Source organism: Teleopsis dalmanni, chromosome 1, assembly GCF_002237135.1.
Source record: "Teleopsis dalmanni isolate 2A chromosome 1, ASM223713v2, whole genome shotgun sequence".
Lineage (NCBI taxonomy): Eukaryota > Metazoa > Arthropoda > Insecta > Diptera > Diopsidae > Teleopsis > Teleopsis dalmanni.
Window position 1 is genome coordinate 98,524,461 of NC_051846.1, and position 10,864 is coordinate 98,535,324.

A 10,864-nucleotide genomic window follows, 5' to 3' on the forward strand; every position below is an offset into this window, starting at 1 on the left:
GCTGTTTTCTTACTTTGTCGGAAATTTCGCCGATATACTATCTGCCCTACTTTAAACTCTGCTGGTTTTTTCCTTGTATTGTATACTTTTTCTGCTTGTGAATGTGCGACTTTTAAGTGTTCTATTATCCTACTCCGTAATAATTGTTGTTTGTCTGTCTGGTGCAAAATCCTAAACTCCCCTGTTCTAATTGAATCCAGTTTTCTATTGATGGAAAAAGATTTCCCGTGTTGTGACATGTGAGAACCGAATACCGCGAAATATGGTTCTAATTGAATTGCGTTGTGGGTTACACTCCTTAATGCAAAAGCTACATCACTCACATGTTGATCCCAGTCTTTTTGATTTTCCCCAATATATGCTCTTATCATCTGCAGCACGGATCGGTTTACCCGTTCCGCAGAATTTGCTTGAGGCGAGTAAAAAGCTGTTCTGACATGATTCACGCTATACTTGGTTAGAAGATTTTTAAAAATTTCGGATATAAATTGTTTACCATTATCAGAATGTATATGTTCTGGTACCCCAAACACTTGGAAAATATCTCTTTCGAGGTATTTTGTTACATTCATCGCTGTTGCAGCTCTCATTGGCTTTAAGAAAACAAATTTGGAAAAATGATCCATACATACAAAAATTACTGTGTTGCCTTCTTTAGTTCGTGGATAAGGTCCCATGAAATCTATATACAAACGTTGAAACGGCTTCTCTGTGATGACCTGAGCTCCCATTGGAGGTTTTATCATTTTATTTGAGGCTTTGGATAAGTTACATACCTCACATCTCTTTATCCAGTTTTGAACATCGCTTACCATACCGGGCCAGAAGTATTTCACTCGTATTTTGCACAGAGTCTTTTGCATACCTACGTGTCCAGATGAAGGGGACTCATGTATCTGTTCTATTAATCCTTGGCGTAGCTCCGTGGGTACCCACAACTTCCATGCATCATCTTCTTGAATCACATCTCCACTTCGAAAATCCATTCTTTTATATACGTAACTTTCAGATACACAGAGATCCGGGAATTTATCTTGTTGAGCTGTGATGGTTCGAATTAACTCTTTATACTCGTCTGTAACGAAGTATTTGGACTGTAAATCTATATCTAAATCTCGGCTGCCGAAAGCAACTTCTTCCATATGCATACGGGATAATGCATCAGGCACGACGTTTTGCGATCCTTTCCTGTGTTCTATCTGAAAATCAAACGCCTGTAATTTTAAACTCCACCTAGCTAGACGACCTGACAAATCCTTTTGATTCATTAACCATTTTAAACTAGCGTGGTCTGTGATGATTGTGAAAGGCAGACCTTCTACATACGCCCTAAATTTTCGTACACTTAAAACAGCAGCATAGCATTCCAGCTCAGTTATACTGTAGTTACGTTGAGTTTTATTCAATTTGGTGGACATATAGGCTAGCGGTTGTTCATCTCCTGCATCATTGATTTGAAAAAGAACTCCACCAACACCTTCCGACGACGCATCACACTGTATATAAAACGGTTTAGTAAAATCTGGATTAGTCAACACCGGAGCAGTTACTAGACTATTTTTTAAAGCAATGAAAGCAGTTCTTCCAGCCTCAGACAGTGAAAATTTTTTCATATTTTCCTTGGTCAGGCACTCGTGCATCGGTGAAGCAATTGTAGCATAATCTTGTATAAAGCGGCGATACCACCCTGTCATTCCTAAGACGCGTCGCAACTGCTTAGGCGTCTTTGGTTCTGGAAACATTTGCACTGCAGATACTTTATCAGGATCGGTTTTTATCATCCCATTTCCTACTACATAACCCAAATACTTAACTTCTCGATAACAAAACTTACTTTTTTCTACATTTATAGTAAGGTTGGCTTTGTGCAGACATTCGGCCACTCTTCGCAATAATGTTAAATGGCTTTCAAAATCAGTTGAACAGACAAGAAGGTCATCTAGGTAAACAAACACACTCTCACGTAACGCTGCAGGTACCACTTTATCCATTAACCTGCACATCCTCTGAGCTGCGTTACACAGTCCAAAGGGCATGACAGTAAATTGATAGAGCGGTCTTCCTGGCACGGTAAAGGCAGTCTTCCACCTAGACTTCTCTTCTAGTGGAATTTGCCAAAACGCATCTTTCAAATCTATAGCTGATATATATCTAGTCTCCTGTAACCTACTCAATATACCTTCTATATGGGGTAAGGGGTATGCATCCTTAATGGTTCTTGCATTCACCTTTCTTGCATCTAGACAAAGCCTGTTCTTTTTGCCTTTAACCACTAATGTTACAGGTGAATTCCAGCAACTATTGGATTCTTCAATCACTCCTAGATCCAGCATACGGTCCAGTTCTTCATACATCAGCCGTTGGACAGCAGGAGAAATTGGATAATGCCTTTGCTTCACTGGTAGATGTTCGTCAGTAACTTCAATTATGTGTTCTTCCAGGCTGGTGCTTCCTAGACCTGACTTACTACTTGACGGAAATCTACTGATCACCTGTTCTAATTGAGCTGTCTGTTCTTTACCTATTATATGTAGGCTTGAAGTGAATTGCAGATCCGAAGCATTTGGTGATAATTCTGCTATTTCACGATTCTTACTTAATATTGGTATATTGAATGTCTTCCAAAAGTCAATGCCAAAGTAAAATTCCTGTTGTAGAGAAGGAACAATTAAAAAATCCATCTGTCTTTCTTCCCCTTCCCACTGTACCTTTAAAGATATCACACCAACTATAGGTGTCTCTCCTCCATTGGCAGTTTTAACATGTTTGCCTTGAACAGTAATCATTCGCTCGGATCGACCCCTTAAAAACTCTAACGCGTTCTTTCCAATGCAATTCGCACTTGCTCCCGAATCCAATAAAGCCAGTACTTCAGTTCCGCTTACTTTAGTCTTCACATACATTCTATTGTCGCCCTTCACAGATACTATCGTGTCCACCATTTTTTTTAAACATGTCTTCAACAAACGCCTTTTATTCCTCATTCGCATAATCTTACGAAATTTTCGGTTATTTTTCAACTCCAATTTCTTCATTATTTCTTCGTTGAATAGCCGACTGCGTAATGCTTCGTATTCTATCTTTCGTTGATGTAAAGTCTTCATGTCTTGTCTTTTCACGTCTAGGTTTTCCGGTGGATGTATTGATTGCGGTCTTTTTAGTATTTTGGTTGGTGTTCCGGGCGCTGCTCCTGGTGGCATAGACCCCCGGTCGGCTTTGCCCCCTTCGAGTTGTTTTGCACAAAAAACAGGACATTTTGTGGAATAATGACTTACAAATTTGATCATCTCTGAGCTCTGGTGTGATGTCATAAAAGTCACCTGGCATTCCACAGGAAAAGCATAAGTTCAGATGAAATGGAGAAGGACATAAGATTGGTGGATTGTTTACAGGTTTTTGCTTGAGGTTCCTATCAATATTGGTTTTTCCAGAATTAGGCTGGTTTGCATAGTGGCCCACATTCTTTACAGATGAGGTCCCAAAAGCCTCAATATCCCACATAGGTGGGTCATATTGTTCATCTGGTATTAAGACTGATGGCTGAATTTCGCTCACGGTCCGGTACTTAGACTTATTCTCCTTCAACATTTTCTCAGCACGGATACATTCTCTTTTTAGCTCCGCCAGACTTTGAAATGAAGCTGCAAATATTAAAGTTGCTAAATTGGGTTTTACATTATTTTTAATAATTGAGGCCAACTCTCTCTCCGGCATTTTCCTTCGTAGCTTGAATGTTAAATTGTGAATATCTGCATAAAACTGGTCAAAGCTTTCTCCGATCTGTTGTTTACGGTCCACTATTTCCCGAATGATTTCATAATCACTTTCGGATGATCTAAATTGCTCTAACAGTTCTTTTCTTAATTGAAAATAATCGAATGTGTTGTCTCCCGCATAATCTTCTAGTACCTGCCAAAACCACTTTAGAGCTGGACCAGTTACTAAACAATGGAAATCTGTCAACAGTTGATGATACGGCACTTCATACTGCTCACGCATACGCTCAATCCTAAAAATGAAGCTTTCCACCGTCATCTCTTTGGCAGTGCCGTCAAATTTAATATGCCATCTTCCCAAATCGATGTCTCTTCTGGGCAGCTCTTCGTCCTCTTCAAACAACATTGACTCTCGCCGGGTTTTTAGTCCTTGAGTCTTCGGATATGCTCCTCGTAAAGTTCGGTTCAGCCTAGCTTCTTCGTTGAATACCCCCGGTTTCTGGGTTGACATTCGGGGTGTTCTTGAAACACTCCGGCGTGGCAACTGCGGTTCCATGACAGGTGGCTCTGCTATCCGCGACTGGTTGCGTAGTGTACATATCTCTGCTCTCATCTCACTCATACAGTTGGTTACATATTCGTGTTGCTGCATCATCATGCCCATCATTCTGTTGAGTTGCTCCGTATCCACTGTCGACTCCAGAGCTTGTGCTCCTTGGGTGCTATTGTTTCTCCCTTCCATAGTGAACGGACTGTCCAGATGTATTAGATCAATTTATGAATTAAAGCTAAGTGATCTGTCTGAATTACTATTTTCAGCAATTGGCTCTATAATATTTGGTCTGTGTCTACCCACAATTGCTCTGACTATGCTTCTAGTTACCGGCCTGTCCATACAGAATGTAACTAACTCAAGGTACCAAAAGTAAACAAACAAATTTTCTTTTTTTTTTTTTTTTTCAAGTGACTTGAGGTATGAAATATTCACCCAAAACAAATTTTACAATTAGTATCTCTACTTACTAATTATTGTGACAATTGCGAATTACTAGTTTACTTATTATGTAAGTCAAATTATTTCACTATAATCGGTTGACTGAAATTGAAATTCGATATTAATTAAAGCTCCGAGGGGTGTTTCAGTGTTGCGACCACATCATTTCACCTAAGGCAGGTATATATATTTTTTTTTTTTTTTTTTTCTGTAAGAGATATCATAAAGACGAAGGTTTATAATACAGATCAAACTACTATCTAAATTCACAAAACAATAAAAACTTGGATCAAGGACAACTTTATACCGCACTAGTACTGTGTAAAGGAACCTTGACCTACGCTTACAGTTTTACTTACTGCAAGCTGGTAAACCTGGATTCAAAAAAAAATTAAACAAACTACTCCCTGTACTTACAAATACTCAGCTTACAATGAGCAGTCAACTTCACACACCCGCGGTTCTGTGTGAAGGAACCTCATTGAAGCAATATCAAACAGAATTACACAACCTAACTCTAACTGCAAAGAGGACAAAACTTCACTTTGAACGAATTCTACCTGCAGGAACCTCTAAATCTATTAGAAGAAATGAAAATAACAATATATTAACATTGAACAGGCAAGACTGATGTTGCACTCTTAACCCACCGGATTAAGAGGTCAACTGTACAGTAAAAAAAAATCAAATAAAAGACAGGCACACAAAAAAATATATTATAAATCCCTCTTTCTCTCTCATCTCACATTTCAGATGTGGCATCTTGTCATTCCTCGCACCAATGCTAGTTGTATTCATCTGTCTTCACATCTTCCTTAACTTGTCGTCGTAGCTGTATATTTCCGTTGATGCTGTCACGTCTCATTCTTCCAAACGTCATCCCTCTGAAACAATCCATAAATTGAGGACCAAAACTCTACACCAAATGAATTCAGTATCGAGGAACCTCAAAACAACAAAAAAACTCAGACTTATCTAACATTGCAAAACCTATCTCGTCGTAACGAACAAAGGCAAGTCAGGCGCTAAACAATTTAACCCACCGGATTAAAGCTAACTATGTTGGCTAGTGTGAGTTCAACTACACAAAAAAAACACCTTTGGAATATCTTCAGAAGCAATGAAATGGAACCTTTATTTTTTTTCTTTTATCGTTCACTAATTAGAGTCTGCTTCAGCATAAAAGTCTTCTGTTATCAAATCTTCGTTGGTCCTGTTCGCTCTGTCGTACATCCATTGTCCTATCATTGTCTCTTCGTCCGTTGTTTCGTCCGTTAGTTCATACGTTGGTGTCATTTGTTGAGCGACCAACTAGACATGCACTCCGTCCGTCTTTATGTCCATTGTTGATTTCTGTCATCTTCGTCCTGTCGTTGTTTCGTCTTACGTTGGGCGCCATTTGTTGTGTCCACCTTGTTTTAGAATTAGTGCCCTCAGTCGTCTCTCATGGCATGGTGGCTAACCCGGTATGCTCGCCGATTTTGGGGTGGGGTTCTTGACAACTGAAGCTACACTGTAGACAACAACAAAAAAAATTCATGCCATGTTTTAAATTCATATCCTAACTTAACTAAATTTATCTATAATTCATTAATATTTCATCTTTATATCTATTCATATTCATATAATAATATTCAAATAATGATTATTATGTTCATATAATAAACTAACTACACTTCTTATTTCAATGCGTCAAAAAAAAAAAAAACTATTATTTACCTACTTCATTTTACTTGCCCTAAATTACTTCAATATTTCGACACCTAAAAAAAAATCTATAATCAAAACCACTGTTATCTATTTGTGTTTCTTAAACTTAAAAAAATCTTCATCGAATAGGATGGGAAGAGCCTGTTCCTGATGTTAACGATTACTACCGCTGCCTTAGGAAGTTCAGTAGACGCTAGGCTTACACCTAAATCGCTGGTTCTGCCTCTGGGCAACCCCACTGCTTTCATTTCAGATATGATGGACTCTTCCATCCCCCAATCGATGTTTTTAACATCACCAGCCTGCATCGTCACGGTTTCCTCAAATGTGGGAAACACTGGCAATACATCTGGTAATGCTTGCGTGCTGTCAGTAAAACGCTTCATTTTAAAATCACGTGAAGAATAGAGGAATACAATTTCTTCTCAAGGAATCCCTGCCTTAAAATAAAACAAATGTTTGGATCGCCGCACTAACACCACCCCTCTATATTGATTCAACAATATCTCATCATGAGCTCATAATTAATAAATAACAAAAAAAATATATATATATTTTTTTGTAAATTTTTTCTTCTTTATTATTATATACTATCAATACGAAAGTTGTTTTATAACTCTTATAATATTATTTCAAATTAGTAAAAAAAAAATTTTATCAAAATATTTACTCAAATATAGCTATTTATGTTATTTCATGTAGGAATATTTACAATATTTCTTATATATGTAAATAGATATTTACAAAGTATTTCATGTATACATATAATTCCTATAATTCCTATATAATAATTTTTTTTTCTTGTTTACTAAATATTTAAGCCTGTATAAATATTTACATTATTCGACAATGTATTCAACATCTATATTTATTTTTATCAAAAATAATATAATAAACAGACAGTAATTACTAGCTTTTTATTCATTACTTTTATCCAAACTATTTTTTTTTTCTTTGTTTTGCTATACTTATTATGGTAGTAATTAGTATGTATGTAAAAGGAAACTCCCTAATCAAAGCATCAACAAAAGAATTGAAAAGAAAAAAAAAAAATTGTAATATTGATCATAAACACGGAACCAACAAAAAGAATAAAGAGAAATTCAACTACAAAACATTCAGTCTTGTTAACCAAAAAAATTAATTATCTCTTCGCTATTTGTTCTCATAGCTTACCTTGCAGCCGCAGAAATGACGTCACTCCAGCCGCCGCTGACCTAGCTATAAATTTCAAAATTACAAACAAATTAAAATCAAGAAACAAATATTTATATACTGGTGGTTGTAATGAACTTATTTTTTTTTTCTTCTTCTGATACGTTGAAAACTCTTTTTTTTTTTCTATAATTTAATATCTGCTGAATAATAAATACCAAATAAATTTAATAATAATAACAATAATTGAAATTATACAATCAAATCTTTAACGTTTTCCTCTCTTTTTTTTTTCTCAATTTCAAATCAATTTGTATCCTTAATTTCCAGAATACCTGACCACCGTTGTCTCATAACGGTGGATCCTGTTGCCGTTATTGTCCTTCAGTATCCGTTTTTTTCCGTTACGTCCGTTAGATTTTGAATATGATGATATGTATATATATGTATATATTTTTTAGTTCTTTTTATTATTATTGTTTTTTTTTTTTTTTTCTTTGTTTCTGCCGTGGAATTTTTTTAAATTGTGCGTAGTCCTTTTTGAACTAATATAATTAATTCTGGTTCAAGATTTGCGCTTTTATGCACTTTTTAAATTAATAAAATTAATTCTTGCTTAGTATTTGTGTTTTTATGCACTTTTAGTAACTTTAAATTAATAAAATTAATTCTTGTTTAACATTTGCATTTTTATACACTTTTTATTAGATTTAAATTAATAAATCTAATTTTTGCTTAACATTTGTGTTTTTATGCACCTTTTAGTAAATTTAAATTAACAAAATTAATTCTTGCTTGATATTGGTGTTTTTATGCACTTTTTTGGTAAATTTAAATTAATAAAATTAATTCTGGTTTAATATTGGTGTTTTTATGCACTTTTTAGTAAATTTAAATTAATAAAATTAATTCTTGTTTAATATTGGTGTTTTTATGCACTTTTTAGTAAATTTAAATTAATAAAATTAATCCTTGCTTAACATTTGCACTTTTATACACCTTTTATCAGATTTAAATTAATAAATTTAATTTTTGCTTAACATTTGTGTTTTTATGCACTTTTTAGTAACTTTAAATTAAAAAAAAAAAAAATTTCTTTTACCGGGTTTTAACAACGAACTGAACTGTCCTACTCGACTTTCTCAGAAAACATCACCATCATAAGAGACCGAATCAAGCCTCCGCTGGCTCTTATATAGTCAATTTGACTAACTGAACAATCCTGCAGCCACGTTAGTGATTCTGTTAGATCTTTGTTTACCGTAGACTGCCCTTGAAAGATTTTCACCACTCTTCTAGTTGGCTTTGCTGGTTTTGTTTTGTGTGTAATTATTTGTTTGAGGGTGATGACCTTTAAAAAAGCTTACTTTATTTTTTCCTTCCAATAAAGTTAAAATTTGTCTTAAGTGTATTATTTGTACTTGGCAATACCATCTTTTAATATCTAAGTCAAACTTTATTGGAGCTTTCGACATAATTCGCCTCAATTATATGGATCAAAACAAAACAAAAATAAAAGCTTTTACACGTTTCTTTATTTTTGTCTGTGCGAGCAATGCACATGCAGTTGTTTCAATGATTTGAAATAATTTGTTTAGTAGTTAAAATTGCGTTTATAATATTTGTGTATTTCTTGATAAATAGACCGCATATATTGGATAAAAATTGTGGTTAGCAACATAAAGGAAAAATGTCCAAAACAAATGTCTCGTTATCCTAGTGACCACAAGGTTTATGTGCGTGGTTTGGATGGTAGAACACTGTGCGGTCGTCGTGCACGAGTGGAATTATCTACCGGTAAATATAGCAATGTTGGTCGTGGTGGTCAAAGACGCAATTATAATGCAGATGAAAAATATTACGAATGGTGACGTGCTCGGCAGAAACACCCAGGCAGAGACATTGACCGTTCTTATGGACAACGCGAGAAGTTCGAGGTAATGTCAGCTTATTTGACTATTCTTACTTGTGGTATTAATATTTTATTCTCTCCCAGGCCTACATAACATTGGTTTATTTAATTTGAATATTTGACAATTTTTCCGTATAGTATTTTATTTGTGTACGATCTTAATTGATCGTACATTTTCCTAAAAGTAGGCAAGGTATTTGCAGCTTGGCAAATATTGGCTAAAGCCAAAACATCAGTACTTCAGTTCGACGATAAGAAATGCTGATTTTTAGTATTTGGTTAATAATTGGTGTCACGATGTAAGTGACTTTGAAATTGTAAATACGGAAGAATTGCAAAATATGTGGAACAATTTCATTAAATGAAAACTTTGCGAATTTAGCAAATGAATTATGAAATGTTATAAAAACCTAAATGAGGTAACTAGGGTTATTCTAAGGTCAAGGTTTTAGATATTTGCATCAAGTTTAGGTATAAAAGAAGAGTTCAAAATTTGAACCGGGGCTTTTTTAAAAAAGTAATCTGCAGCTAATAAAGAATTTTGCTAGTGAGTAGTTAAAGAGACAATTCGGTGAGATATTTCTGCCGATAATAAACGAAAAGTTACTGATCGCTGTAACAAGTTCAAGTAAAAGTAAACCTTGTGAAAAATTGGGTCCTGAGGGGACACCAAAAGGAAAATTAAAAAGGTCAAATGAACTAGTAGACAAGTGTAGGCGGTCTTCTATTCTTTAAGTTGAGTTTCAGTTGTTAATTAAACTCGCGGTAATATAAATATCAACCGAAAAGTGTTAAATAAAAGATTGTAAACAACACAAAAATGTACATTGAAAATTTGAGTTAATTGGATAATGAATATCCATAGAAATATTAATAATAACAATTTGTTTAGTGAAAACGAATCAAGTTATTTGTTAATTTGCAAGATTATTTGGGTTCTTTAAAAAGACGCATTGATTGTTAATTGCTAAGCAGTACAAAACCGATACTAAAACTGTCAAGCAAAGATTTGAAAAATGTTTTATAAAAAAATAATAAATAATGTAAACAAAAGAAAAACCATATTTGAACAATGTATAACAAATAAATAAAAACAATTGAAACAGCAAAACAACATGGTTTTCGTGTATTATTTCTAAACGTATTTACACCCAGAAAAACTACAATTTTTGGGATACACAACAATTGGCGTAAAAGGATTATTTTTCTTTTGAATATACAACATTGCTTTTATTTTTAATTTATAAGTTATTAGTGTTATTATTAGCTATTAGTTGAAATAAAACTTACTGAAAATTTGTTTCAAACATCGCTTTATTTATTTTTTATTTGGATTGTAGTTGTTTAGTGTTCAAACTTATTTTGAAGCCCTCTGTT